At 47.6% G+C, this 18,208-nt stretch overlaps 1 long non-coding RNA gene across 1 annotated transcript in view; it reads right to left on the bottom strand.

The window, feature by feature from the left end:
- The window catches only part of LOC119126398, a 29,535-nt gene that overhangs the window by 850 nt on the left and 10,477 nt on the right, over positions 1–18,208 (bottom strand). Inside the window, exons 2-4 of the long non-coding RNA XR_005098638.1 lie at positions 8,661–8,718; positions 2,958–3,052; positions 656–710 (exon numbers count right to left, since the gene is read on the bottom strand). This is a non-coding gene — a long non-coding RNA (uncharacterized LOC119126398). The remainder of the gene's footprint in view (positions 1–655; positions 711–2,957; positions 3,053–8,660; positions 8,719–18,208) is intronic.

Raw genomic sequence — 18,208 nt, 5'->3', positions numbered from 1 at the left:
AAAGTGGATTGCATGAAAAGATGAACAAATATCCCAAAACGAGCAAAGGCAGAACAGATCTTGTGTGAGTCTTCCAACAAACTAAAAACCGCAATCCAAGTCCAGACTCATGATTAAGATATGATTGCTGATGCTTTTGAATCTTGGTCTTCTAATTGAATATTGTGTCCTTCAGAAAAAATCCAATTGTATCTCTGTAACGACTGGCGGAACCACGTCCCAACCTGTCTTGGACCCTTGGGGGCCGGCCCCTATCGCCCTTCCCTCGTCAAGTGTGTTTGTTTGCGGGCGTCCTGCCACGCTTACACAGCTTTTATTTACAGACAGGAACAGGAACGAGGAAGAAAAAATAAGGCAAGCTTGTTTGGGGCGCGTCCACGCGTACGCTACGTGTCGCACGTATGCAACGCACCCGTCATAAGGGTCCTTTGAAGGTCAGCGGCGCTGCGGTGGGCAATGGCGTCATATCTCCATCGGGTTCCACCGAGCGTTTGAAAGCGATACGGCCGGCGGCGCTGTCATGACTTGAACTTTCATAGCATCCCACTGAGGCCAAGTTGCGGCACTATCGCTTGGATCGGTCTGTGAGGGTCCGTTTATATAAGGAGCCTGCATGCCCTGAGAATGCTGGCTAAAGATTACATGTTGAAATTACCTGGGGAAGTCCTTGAGATCACGTCTCCAGCTCGCTCTCGCTCACCCGATAACATCTGAAAATAGAGAAAGCTAGAGATGAAATATGTCATCTGCTCCAGCAAATCAACTTTGCTGCTTTTCGGCCAACTTGAGATGCAAATCGTGTTTTGAAAGCTCTTGTCCAAAAACACAAATTCAAATTTGAAAACCTATTTTGCAAAGTTTGAAACAGTCATTTTCAACCCTACCCTTAGTTTGAAAGCTTTCTTGGCCGCTAGCTCCAGCATGCCACGCTGTCCAACCTGTTGCTGTCTTTTGCGCCACCAAATCAGGCTTTACACTAAGCACATGGCTCCTAGTTTCCCCGGCATCTTCACGGACCATTGCAAAAGTCAAGCCTCCAGGAGTGACATACTGTAGATCACATCCAGGCTTGAATGTGAAGCTAAAGTTTCACTGGAATCGGGTCAAACAGGGATGGAAGCAGTCAAAGGAGCTTTGCAGAGTTCGTAATGATGTGCTGGCTTGGCTCGTGTGTGTGTGTGCGTGCTGTTTTGTGTGTGAAATCCTAGATGGAAACCCTACCCTAGTTGGAAACCCTACCCTAGTTTGAAACCCTGGTCGGAAACCCTAGTTTTCGCTCGTTCTCAGTTTTTGTTGATCAATCACTCCTTCGCAGATGAATGTGGTCCGGCATGTGATTTTCATAGAAGGGGGGGAAGTCAAGAGGATGTCTACAGGAGGCAACACTTGTCTGTTTGGTTACTCCCGAATGCGTCGCATTCAAAACCGTCTGCAACCGTACCGACCGAGACGATGCGTCAGGCAGGAGGCTCCGATCCCATCGGGCGTGTCAGCGGGGGTGTTTTTTCATAAGGCGCTAATCTGGCCTCACAAAGGGGTATGCGATATTAGAAAAAGAGCCCCTACCCGCAAGCTAATCAAGACCCAAGCAGCCCTCTTAGCATTATCTCATCTTGGGGAACTAAGCCGAACCGCATGCAGCTCCGACCTCCTGCCGATCCACATGATAACTCATTTAGGTCACGAACAGCAATGTGACAGAGGATAGACAAGACTCTCCAACGTTTCATACAGTTTTGTGGGGTTAGTATTAAAGTTCCAGACAGTGTTAGGGTTTTTGTATAGTAGGGCTTTTTTTTTTTTTTTTGTAAAAAAAAAAAATTATAGTAAAAAGAGGTACAGTTCCTTGACTTGCATGCAGATTGTGTGGAATCGATTCCCACACAGGATCTTATATAATAATGCTTTAAAATTTTTTAAAAATATCAACCATGTATATAGTAAGGCTGTTTTTGGTAAAATAGGTAATAAAATTGGTAAAAATAAAGCTTTTTGGGTGGGGGGGGAAATGACCGTGTATAGTAAGGCTTTTTGTATATGTATAATAAATATGTTTCCTGGATAATAAATACAGTAAAAAAATAAAATATAAATATAAGGTTTTCTTTTTCTTTTAATGACTATGTGTAGTACAATTTGGGGGTTTCAAACAAAGGTTATACTTTGCCATTAGCATTCCCCCTCAAACAGGAAGTTCTTCAATTCACTCTTTGTGTCACTGGGAAACTGCACACGTTCCCACGGAAACAGGTCTGGGACAGTGTGACTCAAAAGCAGTTTGTGAACGGTTGACCGAGCTGACGCCTGCCCAAAACTCATCGTTTGGATCCTAAACATGTCTGCTTGGATCAACCTGCAAATCCTCAATCTAATATTGACTTGAACCTTTTGACCTTCTAAATCAGGGATGTCAAACACCGAAGGAAATTATGACTACGATGCGGCCTGTGACAAAAATGAGTTTGACACCACTGTTCTGGATCATGGATAGGCAACAAACAAACACACACACTCACAACACACTAGGGTTTCCAAAACACACACACACGACAGATAGCTAGATAGACAGATAGATAAATAAATAAAGACACAGGCACAAAGACACGCAGTGGCACGACCATGCGCCAGTGGCGGCTTAAAAGCAGTCATGCGAAACAAGCCGTTTCTGCAAATCAGATTACATCTACGAGCCGAGGTGTGCTGGGCCGCACGCACTTTACAAACCCGAGGCCGACTCGCCTTTTCGGTCTTTGCCATCGATTACAAAAACACGAGATCTAGAAATGAAGTGTAAAGAAATGATTTCTTTGTCAAACGTAACCAGATGAACCGCGTTTAGCCTCGTTTCCGGAAGAGCTCGGCAGCTATTCGACGAGCTCTGCACTGGAATGAGGCACTTGCAGCGACTTGTTGAGTGTGTCGTTAGCAGAAAGATAGACCACGCGCAAATGATTCACCTTCGATTCAGGTTTCCAAGTGAAGGGGGAAACACAGATTTCTTCTGTTTTGATGGACGCTCATCTGGCACTCTTGTTTTTGCCGTCAGGTCGAACTGCAATGAACAACAAGGTTAGCTTTAGTGTTATGCGCTTAAACTTATTACACAGTATGCAAATTGGAGCTTCAATAATACAAACTTTTTAAATGAATCATTGTGTGAATGCTTGAAATCATCATTTGAAACTAACTTTAAAACCCAACTTGGATTGAAAGTCTACTTGGAAACCATAATGTGGCTTGAAACCCGAGCATGAGTAACTTTAAAACCCAATTTTGGATTGAAAGTCTACTTGGAAACCATAATATGGCTTGAAACCCTAACATGAGCTCAAAACTTGAATGAATCTTGCTGCCGTAGAACGTAATCAAATCCAGACCACGGCAAGAAGCACGAGTTGTCCCCTGACGAGACTTAAACGAGGCTCAGCGCCGCTAATCAGAAAGCCATTCGACAACATCAGCACTAATCAACAAGCAAACTTTGAAGTCGTTATCTATCAATTTAGAAAAAACAATCACTGCCATCTGCTGTCTTCATGAGTCAGAATATTGTAAACACAGAGCTTGCTACCCCTTGGAGGTTCGAGTGGTTCGGAACTGTCACCATCCTGTCAGCAAGTTCAACTCAAAATTCACCCCCCCCTCCCCTCGGTTGGTTAACGTCCACAACACTGGTCAAAAGAACCAGAGTGTAGTATCTTCATCTGGAGTGCATTTCCTGCCCTCGGGCGAGGCATTTGTCCACATGGCTCTGCATTATGTCGTCCCCTAACAACACCCAAACAGTACAATTTAAGGACAAGGAACCTCCGCGTCAAACATCTAGACAAATTCCTCACAGGGGGATTATGTCGGTTTAGGAAGCAGCGCTGAACGTTAAGAAGCAGATACGCGCAATCATCGCTGTCGACTCGGCTCCAAATTTCACTTTGGGATGGAAATTTAAGAGGATAATAAAATTACAGCGAGTACAAATTACAATGCCCTCCGCGGCCTTTGGTGGAAGGGAAAAAATAAGAAACCCGAGTGGCAAATTTTACAGGCTGACAAGTGAAGAGACAGTTATATTGCGCAACAACAGCGGAGGGTTATTATCTTGTCGGCAACAAAATGACGCCGATGGATTGTCTGTCATTCTTTTTTTTTCCCTTCGTCGAGAGGTAGCGAGCGGCGGTGCCCACGGGAGCTGTGAAATGTTAGTTTTGGAGTCAAGGTAAACACGCTCGCTTGCTCCCATGGTGGGCCGGTACCCGACACAGAGTAAGCACATGTTTCCCATTGTGGTTAAGAGGAAAGGGGGGGGGCAGAGGGGATTAAAGTGTAGCGCGAGCCAGAGCCACAGTCAGATACACCCCATGGAGGGATCACAGCTCTGCTGAGACAGCCCAGAGTGAAGTGGATGCTGCCGACCCACCGGGCCGGATTTAAGAGAGGGACTTCCTGTTAGCTCACTGACAGAAATGGTGTTGAAAACAAGCACGATTTTTCTTTTCCACAAACGTTTTTAGGAAGAGAGATCATCTTCTGGCATGGAAATTTACCGCCTACGTGTGATCAGTTTTGTGACTAGATGAAGCAGCATGGGGTTAAGGCGGCGCTTTTCAAGTCTGCGCTCTCAAGTCAAGTCACTCTTATTCAAGGCGCCACTATATGACAACTCTTATTATTATTCCGTAGCATCAAACACAACAGAGTCAGCTGTAGAACAAAAAAAACAACCATCTGGTTTTTAGGCTAGCAAAATGTGAGCTTTTCTTCCCTCCCACCGGGACCGGCGAGTCCAACTGGCCGCATGCAGGTAAGCACAGAGGAGGCTTTTTAAGGCAAGAGACTGTGACTGTGCAGCCAATTAAAGGACAATTTCAAGAAGGCAAATCGTGCGCCGGGCCATTGAGGAAGCTACGCATAGTGAAGCGTATCTGCATTTAGCACAAGCTGCCAATTAAGCAACACCCCGTGACACTCGGCTGCGACCACTTCACATGGAAAGACCGCAGAGAAAATTCTTTCTGGACTGCGTTTAAAAAAAAAAAAAAAAAAAAGAGGGAGGGGGAAACATTTAGTGTTACTGGAGCTAGCTTATGAGGTGAGTCCATCTAAATTTGTCAAGCTAATTGTTAGCTTGCATTCATTAATTAGCGACACGCTAATTGCTCCTTCCGATTTTTGATTTGCAGTTTCTTCAATGTCGGTACGCTTGTCAAATGCATAAGAACAAAGGAAAAAAGGCTGTCGGGGTGGAGAAAAGGTGGAATGAGGAACACGTGAAGACTAATCCAGTCCAGGATTAAGTATAGGCAAAATATCAGCCACGGTAAACAAATGACTAAGATTCTCGGTATGTGTGGTTAGGCGCCCCGGGGCTCCAAGAGACCCCAATGGGGTCTGGATCCAATCCCGCACTGTTTATCAGTGCGAGTAGACGCCGCCACTCGGGAAACACTCTGGGGACGAGGTCCAAAAGCCGGAAAATCCATCAGTGCTGAAGCTCTCGAGGGCCGAACGGGACATAAGCGACTTTACCTGCGGTTTCAAAAAAATGTTTGACGACTAGCCGAAAGTCAACCAACGGCGTCAGATCCATTCTCTGAACTGCTTATCCTCACTAGTAGAAGTTAATCACCATGTCTAGAAAAGGCGCTATCAATCACACACATGATTTTGTAATTGCACTTTTAAGGCCAAGCCGCAAAGTCTTGCAACTCTGCAACTCGAGAGTCAAGATGAAAACCACCAGAACGGAACCACGTGGGCCCACGCGCCATCGTTATTTACACAACAAATCAACAAGAGCCAATTATCGATTGTTTGTGTGTTACAAATCGCCGAGGGGGTGATTGCAGAATGCTGATGATTGACGATGTAGAACTTTTAGCATTGACAGTGTCCACATCTGGCTTGTTTGGTAACCATGACGACACAGATTAATAATACGCTGCTAAAGAAGACGTTGGTCAGTTTGGAAAATGTCATTGTTGTGGTTAGCCGCTGTTGATTTTAGAACAGCGAGAGAACATGCAAACGTCAAACATGGGGAAACCAAAGCCAAGCCTCCGACCCCGTTTAAAAGTCCAATTTTCAATACTTGAACTTCTAAAGGCCTCCACGTGTGCGATGTTCCGCTCCAGCGTTCAGATTCAGCGTGCTAAAAAATCCGAAACGGCAACGTGTTACATTTTACGGCCTTCTGGCCCGCAATGCTTTGCCCCGCTGAGCTCAGAGCTCCAGCGGGCTCGAAAGGACTTTGGGTGCACAAAAGCCATCTGGAGTGCCACAGAATAACTCTTTGAATGTGCACTCTGCGTGGTGGAGACTCGCCGGGGTCGATACATGCTGAACCTTTCTCCTCCATCCGCCCCCTCCCACCCCCACAACTAATCCCGGCCTACATGAGTGACTCCGGTTGAAAGCCCCACACGCCAAGAAGCTCTCGCAAGACCACCTGCTCATCAAACTAAATTGCACTCAGCGAGGGCGATGGAGAGACGGAGGTGTTAAGGTAAAAAAAAAAAAATTGAAAATACACGTCTGTGATCTTAGCAAACAAAAGAACAAATTGCGTTTCAACGCAGCCGCACCCGAGGGTCAAAATGTCCGTCGGCACCCACTCGGCTGTGTTTGGATGAGAGCATGTCAATAAAGCTTGGCAGCCTTTCATCTTAGCTTCTTTTGTGTTCCGCCACACTTGTCGGGCTACAATTGACAGTTATTATTCCAAGCAGCGTTATCTTGGTGAACGCGAGAGGTCCGAGCACTCTTCGGGAGTCGGAGGCCGGGCGCAACCGCGAGCAATCTCTCGGCAGAGATAAAAGCTTGGCGGAGAGGCCACATAGCGGCCAGACAGCATCGTACTAGCGCGAACGCGGCTTTCATCTCGGGCCACTTTGGCTTTAGTCAGAACAAACACGTCATTTGGACCCCGAGAACCGGGCGGCGCCAAGCCCCTCTTAAAAGCGCTGTTTATTATTATTCTTACAAAATAAGATTTACCTTTATCAGGGGTCTCAACATACCAACGAATGTTTGCGTGTGTGCTTTTGACCACCAAGCGGCACGGCGAATGGCGGCGGCCATTTGCCAAAGGTCAACCATGCATGACGAGTTGTTTTAAAGACGGTGTGCAGACGTGCGGCCGAGGCCATCGAGCGACCGGAGCCTCGGCTTAGCGCCTCGACCCCCCCCCCCCCAGCCCCCCCACACACCTCGCTCCGCTGGTCACACAGCATCAGCTCCCGTCCCGAGCCCGGACACTGATTTATGGGACAGGAGGATTACGGACAAGCCAGCCGTGAGGACCACCCAGAAGGTGGCGCAGGGCTAAGGCAGACACAAATCATACGAGCTTGGAGATGAAGACATTCACACATCATTACAAATAATGTTATGAAAAACATGTTGGGGCATGTTTTGTTTTTTTTCATCGGACGATTTGAAAAAACGCCAATCGCACGTTCTGCCTTTTGTGGTGCCTCTGACAAGGATTCTCCTCAATCACAAAATATACTTCTTTTTTTTGTCTATTTCAAGAGCCGCCCATGTGGTCACACATGGTCTGCAGAAGTTCGGAACCAACTGTGGATTTCGTCACACAATGGCAATGTTTAGTGATTCACTTACAGGCTCCGACTGGCCCGACTTGCATTTCACATACTTAATCGGTTTCGCATTTTCATCCAGCAAGAGTCAAACGAAGAAACAATGAAGCAAAGGGCACATTTGTCACTCGCAGCGGAACCCAATGTACCGGTCGGCTGAGCTGGACAATAGGAGCGGGTGACAAATGGGACGCGGCGCATTCCTCGCTGACCTCATGGAGGGAGACGAGAAAGCAAACACTCACCTGCCCTGAGCTAACAACACGTGTGGAGGCCAAAAGAGCAAACAACACACTTGCCTGCCCATACCTGCACATATTGTTGGCGAGAAAAACGGGTTCAGAGAGCTTGGGGTTTTCAAAATGTACCAAACGCATTCAATTCAAGCCCGGTGATTTGTGCGCGACAATCATTGATGAGCACATCTCACACAAAAAGTCCCCCCGAGGCCTTGTTTCCCGACAGTCGAGGACCCCGGACGCTTCCTGGTCACGTGACTCCCTTTGATTGGCCGCTGGGAGAAAACAAATTCCTGCCTCGTCGCCATGGAGATGAGTCAACAGCACGCGGGTTGGGCGCGAGGGAGACGAAGGGGCGCGCAGGCTGACCCGCCGTAGTTAACAATTCATCCCTGTATCCGGCTCCCGAATGATTGGGCAAACAGCGAGTTCTGGCGAGTCAATACGGCCGAGGAGGGGAGGGGGCGAGAGGGGCACCGCGGCGTAACATGCTGATGGGAACACACTGACAGGAACACACTGGACTGTGGCGGGCGATGCGGGACGGCGGCCAAGCCCACCGATTCTAAACGTCGTCTTACTGAAGAATTTGGAATTTGCTGAAATCAAAGCTGTCGCTCGTTAAAATGCCGATTGCGTCAGTTGAAAGCCTCGAGGATCTTTGGCAAAGGTCCAAATGTGTTGTTTGAAAGCTCCCGGTTAAATAAAACCGCCCCGTTAGGAAGTAATAAAGCCGCGAGGCCTCGTGATGACAGCTAACATATTCAAGGAAGGTTTTACGAGAGGATGACGTTGTAAATGCAGAGACCTTCTTAGACAAACTCACCGTCGTATCTGCGAGAGCTATCGAGGCTTAACGTCTCTTCGGAATTTGGATTCCATTTCTGTGGAGGAAAGAGAGAAATTTGCATTACATACTGACTCCATGGGGGATCAAATTAAAGAAATGACCCCAGGCCTGGCTCCCCCTACAGGTGTGAAGTGTAATTTATTTTTAAAAAAAAGATCAAGAAGGAACGTATACCTCACGATAAATGAGGGTCCACTAGATGCAGTTGCCAAGGCAACGACATATACGCTAATTATAAGACGGTGCACTGCAACACGATTTTGAAGTCTTCCACATTGCTACTTTGAGGCTTCATTTTCGGTCAGAGGGTGTTAAAGCGTGTCAAAGGAGGCCCGAACGGAAAATTGGTACAAGCCCGGGAGCTGTTTCCAAAGCGCTGACCGCTTTACAGCCGAGCGCGGCAGCGCCTGGCAAGAACGGGTCAGAGACAGAAATAACAGACAAGCCAAGGGTGGATTTCACTGATGTCACGTCATACAGCAGCAGCACCAGGCTTCAATAAAACACGGGTTGGACCCGGACAAAAGTGGGCAAGGCCGAGAAGCGAATCTCATTATCCATTTGGCCATCGGACTTCTCCGGGCCCGGTTTTTGAGGGGAGGGTACGCATCCGAGCCGGTGCTACTGGCGTCATGGCGCAGTGTGGTCGTAAACACTCGCTTTAGGAATCTCCCAGAACTGCAGCCGGCACCATTTAAAGTGCTGGAACAGAAAACGAGATTAAAAATAGCAGATGCTCAGAGTCACTTCCCCAAAAGGTGTGTCGGGGAGGGAGTGGTGCGAGCACGTTTACTCTGGAAAAATTCTTACTGTAAGAAAATGACTAAATGGAAAAAAGGAAGCAGTAAATTAAAGTTAAAAGTCTCATTTGGTTTGCAGACGAAGGAAACATTTTTCTGCTTGATATCTCGAATGCTGAACCGAACGACTAAGCTTCATTTCGTCAAGCCGTAACTTTAAGGGGATTTACAAGTCGTTTAAAAAACTGTTAGTAAAAACAGTTAAATGTTAAATCTACACAGTTTCGTTTCAAAATCTGAATTCACTTCTAAACATTAAAAATGAAAAGCTAAAAAAAGAACTGCGCCACCTGTTGGATCAGGTGGGGCACTGCGGTTAGGAGCTGTTCGCACTAAAAGTGTTTCGCTACAACTAAGTAAGATCTCACAAACTCTTGAGCTGGGGCGCTCTGTATTAAATAGGAACCTGAGTCCCAAGTGAATGAAGTTGTGGGTGGCGGACTGCATGGGGAGGATGCCCTCGAGCCAGGCTGAACCGCAAGTGATGCACAAGTCAGCCGGAAAGCACGCGCGCGTATCTAAAAACGCAAGCGCAAACACGGGCGATGTCAGGGATTACACCTCCGATACCGCCGCAGGAAACGCCAGACAGGTGTAGCCATCACACCCGACGCATTCCCCTTCAGCTTTAGAATTTATTTATTTATTTATTTTTTGACTGACTGACTGACTGACAGCTCATCACCCCTCCCGGGTTGGTTGAAGCTATTGTAAACATCTGCGGGCCTTACTCACTTGTGTGTGAGTGTGTGTGTCATTCTCAGATCCCGCACAGGAATTATAAAGCCGCAATGTCACCATGGCCAAAAAGCAGCCTCGCAGCGCATTCAGTCCCGGAGCATTATGACTCAAATTGGGTGGCAGAAAACAAGAAGGTGGCAGTAGAGGGGCCAAGGGAGAATTCATTCAGTATCGGAGACTGAATTCAAGACTGTGTTCAAGAGGAGAGGTTCCACCTCACGCGTGCTTGTGCAAAACTTCCTTGGGGGAGGTTGTGTTGTTCATCTTTATAATAACCAAACTTTTGAACAATAAGCTTGCGCTCAGACTTTCTTTAGATGCTGCGTCAAGTCATTATTAACGGAAGTCTCTCTATTTCGTTCTGCATAAGATTGCTGAAAACAGTAGACACCTCTGTTGGTCACATTGGGTATGACAGTTTACCGCATATCACAGCAGAGTAATAAAAGCTGCAGCACCGGGCGCGTCGATACATTTTATTTTGTTGCTATTTAAATTTGGAAACATTTCAGACATTTTGTCTTGTTCGGTATGGGCTGAGCAGGTATGGGCTGAGCAGGTATGGGCTGAGCAGGTATGTGCGCGTCACATTAGGCCAGTGGGTGCGAGAATACTTCCTAGGGGGTGCGAGGATACCCTGGGGGAAATTTACAATTTTTCGGGGATAATAGTCAGGTAACCAAAAAAAGTGAAAAATTCTGGAAATCAAGAAGTCATTGTGTTAATTGGCATTAGGGATAATGCTAATTAAGCCTTATAGCTGTAAAGTAAACCAATTATTATTATAATAATTATTTAGGGTTAGGGGTGCGAGAACTGGTTGGTGAATTGAATGGGGTGCGAACAAGGAAAAAGGTTAAGACCCACTGCATTAGGCGGAAGGTCGCGCAGTAAAAGTCGTGTTTGCTCTGTCACGCGCGCGCTCGGGGAGCGCGAGTTTGAACAGTGACGTGCCAAAACCGTAAAAACAGGACATGCAGCGCTCGTGTTTGCTTAAGACGACCCAAAGAATGGGCCGCCGTTCCAAAACAAATCCCTCGGCCTGCATTCCTACCCGTCCGTCAAACGCTTACCTGTCGAACGGGATGTGACAGCCAGCGGAAAAGGCGAGTTAACGACCGACGCGGTCACCAACGCAGGCGGGATGACTTGCAAGTTTGCTTACGAGCGCTGACTTTTTTTCTCTCGTTTTTTAAAGTTATATATATTTAGAAAAACAACATTGTGGTCGTATTCTAGAACCAAGCCGTGTTTGTTTATTTTGTATTGCAAGCTCTCTGAGCGCACGTATACTCTAATACTCGTTGTAAATAAAATAAACACTAAAATCGTTCGCATTACAGTTATACCGTGCAAACTGCATCGTCACAATGCATCAGAATTTAAAAGGCGAATTTCCTCTAATCAATGACTTTGTTTATTTTGAATTGTACATCTTTATTTGTGTGTGCCGTCCGTCTGTCATGCATCTGCCGCATAAACTTTTGTAATGATGTTTTCCGCAAGCGCTTGGCCAGCTCGTTCTTACATAACTCCGACAAACAAACCGACGGCTAGGACAGGAAAATACGTGGGGTGGAAATCCATTAAGTGGGGAGGGGGGGCGAGAATCCCGCCCCCTGCCCCGTATCAGAGCAGCCCTTGGGAGAAGGGGATGTGATTTGTATGTGTGTTTTTCAAGAGGGGTGCTCATAAACAGCCATGAAAGGGGCCCCTCTATTCAGCCCACCAGCCGAGATGCGCTTCACTGGGCCCGCCTTTTGTTTTGGCCTTAAACATTAAAAAAAAAAGGGGGTGGGTAGATTATCTTGATGTGTCCAAGGCCCTGTGATGCTATTCGATTGGGTGCCCGCTTTGGGAAACAGGGAGAAAAAAAGGCTTCAGTGGCGCTTGAAGTGATTTAAAAGATGGCAGAGGGGATTGGGAGGGGGAGGGGGGGGGGTGCCCGCAAATCCTGTTTGGGAGCAACCCCGGGCAGCAGAATAGGGAGGCAGAGTGCCAAGGGAGCCATCATTCTATAGTATGCAAAGTTGCTCTCAACTTCATGAGTGGCGTGGATGTTAAAACAAAAGGCGGCCGGCATTCCTGTGTCACGTGACCAGGGTCAATGCGCCGGCGCAGCGCGTGGGGTCAGGAAGTGCAGGCAACTTCCCACGCTGCCTCGCACCCAACCAACGCCAGCAGGGGACGAATGCGCTTGCCCATTGGCAGGTGTTCCACGTTCTCAAAAAAGAAAGTCCGCGCCTGATGAGCGCTTGGGAAAATAATCGCGACTTCCTCGTCAGCATGACAAGTGTTTTTATCAATCAGCAGTCACAGTGGGTAGGAAAAGAATTTCAAAATCATTCATGTGACCTTTGAACCTGTATTTGGTCAATGGCACTTTAAATGATGACTTTTAACATGAGTTTGAATGTGTTTATTTCCGAGCACATTATTGAGGGTGTGCACACTTATGCAACCAGACAGTCTTAATTCACTTTTTCACTTCGGTATTTGAATTGAAATACCTCCCAACAGCTGACATCATGAGTCAAAATGTCTCGAGAGAGCAAGCAAAAGAAACGCCTCAAGTTGCAAGCTTGTGGACGTCGGTATCATATTCCCGACATCGCCTTGATCGCGTTCAAATTGGGATAAAGAGATCCACGTCAACCAAGACATTGGCACAAAAGCGCGGCGGCCCGTCCATGCGTGGAAATCTAATAGGCATGAGAGAACGGGAGCGTCAACAAAAGCGAGCGGGCCAAACAAAACCACTCGGGGATGGATGAGTGGGCGCCTCGCAAACAGGCCAAGTCTTGTTCCGGTTCTTTTCCAGTTATATCATGTCGGGAGCCATCAGCTGGAACGGTCAAAGGACGGCGACGTGGCCATGTGGTTTGTCATTTTTTAAATCACTCAAATATGGCAGAGCTGCTAACGTTTGCTAAGTAGAGCTGCTAATTATTGCGCCACCGTCGAGCATAACAGCCGTCCCGAGTCATCGCTCGGGTGACCCTCCTCGCACTCTCTGTCAAACCGGTCGGTGGCGAAATCACGCTTCATTGTCATCCCCGTTGCCGCGGAGACGCCGAGGCGTCGCTCACGAGCGGGCCCGTCTATCCGAACGCCGGCGCGCTAGCTAATCCTTCTCCATACCGCGGTGCGTCAGCGATCAGGAATGCGCGAGGCCTAAAACCGAGCCGTTGTTCCCGTGCCAATGCCGACGCTGGAGAAGAACAGACTTGCAAGATAACAACAAGGCTGGAGTCCAGCGCTTTGATATGTCAGACAGCTTCAAATGGGACAAAATCATAAAGCTCGCCGCAACAGGTGGGGACGTGTCGAGCGGCGTTGTCGGGAAAGAACAAAAAGCAGTTTAGCGGCTTCGTCTTAGCGTCGGACGCGCTATGAAAGAGCAGTTGAATGAGCGCTAAGCAGCAAAGATCCCCCGCCGATTGCTAATCGTAGCTTAGCATGATGACCTGTCTGTAAACTGCCTTAGCAACAGCCACATGAATTCATACCGAATTAAATGTGCTCATACGATGAAGCTTTGAAGAGTTGACGATTAAATCGAGCAAAATCTCCAAGCGTGGAAGATCAAGCGGGCCGACATGACTAGCGGGGAGCCCATCCTATGCGGGGAAAGACAATAGCTTGCCTGTTTTACGTCTCGAAGGAGACATCAGCGCACGGATGCAGCTGACGTCGTGTGAGGCCGACGCGGAAGTGTGCCGTCGCCGCACAAAAGCGCCTTCATCTGCCTTATTTGATTTCCTGGCCGCTCTCATCCAGGCGCGCCGTGGTCTGTACAAATGACGCGAGATGTTTTGGATGATGGTCCTTTTGAATGACTTGCAAGTATGTGCTTGTCTTCAACACTTGTGTATTTTTATTCCTTCCAATGTCACAACATGACCGCAAACTCTTGACCTCGCCACATCACCAATCGACCTCAAGTCGACCTCCGTCGGGCCGCTTGCGTAAGCCCGATCACTTGAGCGACCTGCCACTTGCGGAACTTGCCTGTCGCTTGGCAAGCACTCACTCGTTCTGCTACCATTTTGATTGACATTGATGCACATAAACATCCTCGTGTCTTCACCTGCCGTAACCTATCATTAGCGCTGTCATGAAGCCGCCCCTGCGAGAGGCGCAAACTAGCGCAGGTGTAAACACCTGGAGGCCTAATCGTAGCTTTTTAAAATAGGCTCCGCCCATTCTCCCTCACGTTGTTTTCTCCCCGACCGCAAATCTGACTTTGTTATCAATGAGGACACCGTTTGAATGAGATTGCAGCCTCATTACAAAACCGTGGCTGCCTTTGCTGCGATGAGTGAACGACGAAGGAATTTGATTCCGAAGCGTTGGGCAATCCAAACAATGATATTAGTTTGCAGTGGCTGGCGGAGGTCATGAGCAAACATCTGAGTCGTGCACAAATTAGACAAACAAGAGAAGATTTCAGAGACGGCTTCGTTTTTTTCTCCCTTTGCTGTGCGCAAAACCGAAATGGCGGTGGAGCTTTACTCCGTACTCTGGCTCAGGATCAGCAAACAAATCATTTGATTTAATAACAGAGAAGCACGCCAGTGTCATGGTTGAGGCCTCGAACGTTGAAGAAGAGGCACTTACAACAGTAAGCCCCACCCCAAGATGTTTAAGGAAGTCAGACGAGGAAGTGTAAAAAATGACAACCCTCCAGACAACAAAAAGTTTACACATACTATAGAGTCCATCCACCGGCGGAGCTAGAATTTTTTTTTCTTGGGGTGGCCATGGGGGTCAAGGATGTCTCAGCGGGTTCGAGTATCAATCGTGTAAATTTAAATTCCTGGAAAAATTGGAAAATTACCAAAAGTCAATCTTTCAGGGGGGCGGTGCCCCTGTGGCCCCTTCTAGCGCCGCCAGCGATCATCCAACCATCTATTTAAAATAAATTTCAGGGTCACATCAAAGCTGTTATTAATATCTACGGTGACTAACGCTTTCGTTAGCACACAGTTGTTGTCTATGTTTTAGTGACCAGGTTCTGCTTGTATGGATATTTGAAGTCTAGCATGATTGTAATAGCAGAAGCTAGAGAGACTCATTCCAAATGAGCTCATCAAACTGCAGCACATACTGGTCGAGGACGTCTGTGCAACATCACCTCCGAGCCGCGCTACGGAACATTTATGTACAACAATCATGCGGGCCCACAGCCCACTCCTAAACACGCACACACACACACACACACACACACACACACACAACCACACACACAACCACACACACACACACACACGCACACACACACACAAACGCTGATGGCAAGCTAAAGCCAAGCTCAGCCCATTTCTGTGCCCGGGTGCTGTCGGAGGCGTGATTGCTGTGAGAAAAATTCACAGTTGTCTCCGCTAAGTGGAAGTGGTGAAAGATCCAGCCTCGGGGTACGCACGTTGCCGAGTGCAGATGTTTGGAATGACGCAACAAAGCAACGGCCAGGTACAGTATGCCACCTGAACTTCCTCCCTCGCCCCCACAAAATGAATTGTCGCCGTCTCAGCACATAGAATTTGCGGTGAGCGGCGTGTCGGAATGAAAGAGGCCTTGTCTAAGGGCTTAATCCTTCGGACGATTAGTCAACACGTCTACCTTTAAAAGATGGCAGGAGAGCCGCTCATCCCTCCCTCCGACCGCAGCCCACAGGTGAATCGTCAGTTCCGTGGTCGGGCCATTTTGCTTAATCTGCGCTTTGTCAACCGGCGGCAATTTGAGCGTCAGGAAATGTCCTTCGACCCCAAGGACGAACGACTGTATTTCCCCTGTCACATCCATCGAGCCCTGAGCCTCAAATGAGTGAACCGGACATGGGTGGGAATCGCTTAGCACGCTCCCCAAGCAAGGTTTGGCACTGAGGGGGTATTCGAGTAACAATGGCAAGATGGAGGCTTCCTGCTACTGCGATCGGGGGGCCCGCGGGGTTGGAGCACACATGGTTTGAGTTGGGTTCCATGTCGGAAGGGCGGCGGGAAGGCGAGCAGGAAGCCTCCAATTCTCACTTCCTGCTTCTGCTGGAAACGCGATCCGCACGGCCCTCGACGGGGACGATGCGTCGGATGCCGAAGCCCCCCCTCCCTCACCCGGTCGGCGTCGCCCTGGACCCGCCCACCTATCAGCACCCTGAGAGCTGCGTTGGCCTTTCTTAATGAGCCAAATACAATCGCGCTCAATCATGCTGTCAGGCAGGGAAGGTCGCATTTGCCTGTTTTTCAAACACGGAAATTGGACCTCGTGCAGATATTGCAGGCAAACGCTGAGAGATGAAGATGCAATGTCAAAGTGATTAATTCAGTGAGGACCTTAATGTTCACAGCACGTCATAACGGTTCCCGGAGAACATGCAAATACGTCCAATTTATGGAGTAATTGACAAAAAATTTTTGAACAGATTGAATTTTGATATTTGAAAGAAAAATACATTTTGAAACAAGCAATTGAAAAGCGGTCGTCCTTTCGAGAGCAAACCAGAGTGCCTTTGCGCCAAAAAGTAGCGCACTCCATTTAGCCTCAATTGCTTCAAGACACAATTAATCAAGGCGGCATTATCAAACGATTCCTCATTTCCAATTTCAAACCATTAAAAAACAACAAACGTTGAAACCATTGGAAGAAGCAGACGGCAAAATTGTTGACTCAAGAGCGCCTCTGCTCCAAAAAGCTTAGCACTCCATTTAGCCTCAACTGCACCGAGACGTCAACTTCCGCATAATCAAGCATAAAAAAATTCATCAATGAATCCAATTCAAGCCATCAAGCAATGCGTGGAAAAAAGTGGAAAGTGAACGAACAAGATTCCCTTCATTAGAGAGTCGACTCATTGAATCAAGAGCGCCTGTGTTCTGTTGCGACAAGTAAGCGCACTTCATTTGGCCTCAACAGCTTCAAGACACGATTAATCTACAAACGAGTTGAATCAAGGCCATTTTGCCACCATTACGATTCGTCAACGATCAGTTATTTTTCTCCGGCAATCAAATGATTCCTTGCCAGCCTTCGTCTCTCAGCGTTCAAACAATGACAGCGACTGAAATATATATATATTTTTTTTTTTAAATTTCAGGTGTGCAGTCCTGACCTGACGTTCAACTAGAGTGGAAAGATGCTCTCCGCAGACAGAGAGGGAATATAGGTGACGCACGGGTGAGGCGGTAATTACAGGCTGTCGCAACGCTCTTAATTGCTTTTGCTGCCTGCGAGCCAAGTCCGTGTCAGTTCAAGTGCTCCTGGTAGAAAGAACTTGGGCTGACCTCACCGTCCCTGCCGAGCAGCGGAAAGATGACTCACCTCGCAGCGCCACGGGTTAAAAGCCACCGCTCCCATAAGGACGCGCGTGAACCTCGTGGCCAGCATCGGAAGACATTTTGCAAAAGCAGCGAGCCTTTTTTTTTTTTTTTGAGTTTCCCAAAAATGCAAGCGCTGTTGTTTGCTGTGTCTGGCTCACAGCGGAATTCCTGCCCCAGCAGGCAGTGTGTTTCTTACCGTGTTGTTGCAAGCGGACGCTTAAATAAAAATAAAACCCGGAATATGTCGGAGTGAGTCGTCAAACCGCATTATGACATGTGACTCAGCGAAGACATTCCCACAAAACTTTAAGATTCCACTGAACACGACCCAAACAAAATGAAGCAAAGAGATCCAAAACAAGAGCTCAATTAAAACATTTGACACGAACAAATATGATTTCAAATGACACTGAAATAATTTGCATCATGATGACAAATTTTTAGAGTACGTCACCACTCCCGTGCAACCAAAATAATAAATCAGAACGAAAAACAACCAAAACAACACGACGCGAGCGCTGTGACATAATTCTTCAGGGTCAGCATTATTTAGCTCAATCCAATCTTTTCCATTTCAACATCGCTGGTTCTCATTAGTGACGTCCGGCGTGAGGTCGGGTACACCCTGGCCGGACTTGTCGCCAGCGAATTGCGCGGCCAATTCTGAATC

This window comes from Syngnathus acus, chromosome 8 (assembly GCF_901709675.1).
Source record: "Syngnathus acus chromosome 8, fSynAcu1.2, whole genome shotgun sequence".
NCBI lineage: Eukaryota > Metazoa > Chordata > Actinopteri > Syngnathiformes > Syngnathidae > Syngnathus > Syngnathus acus.
Note: the sequence above shows the minus strand (reverse complement) of the source record. Positions and strands in the feature narration are given on the sequence as shown.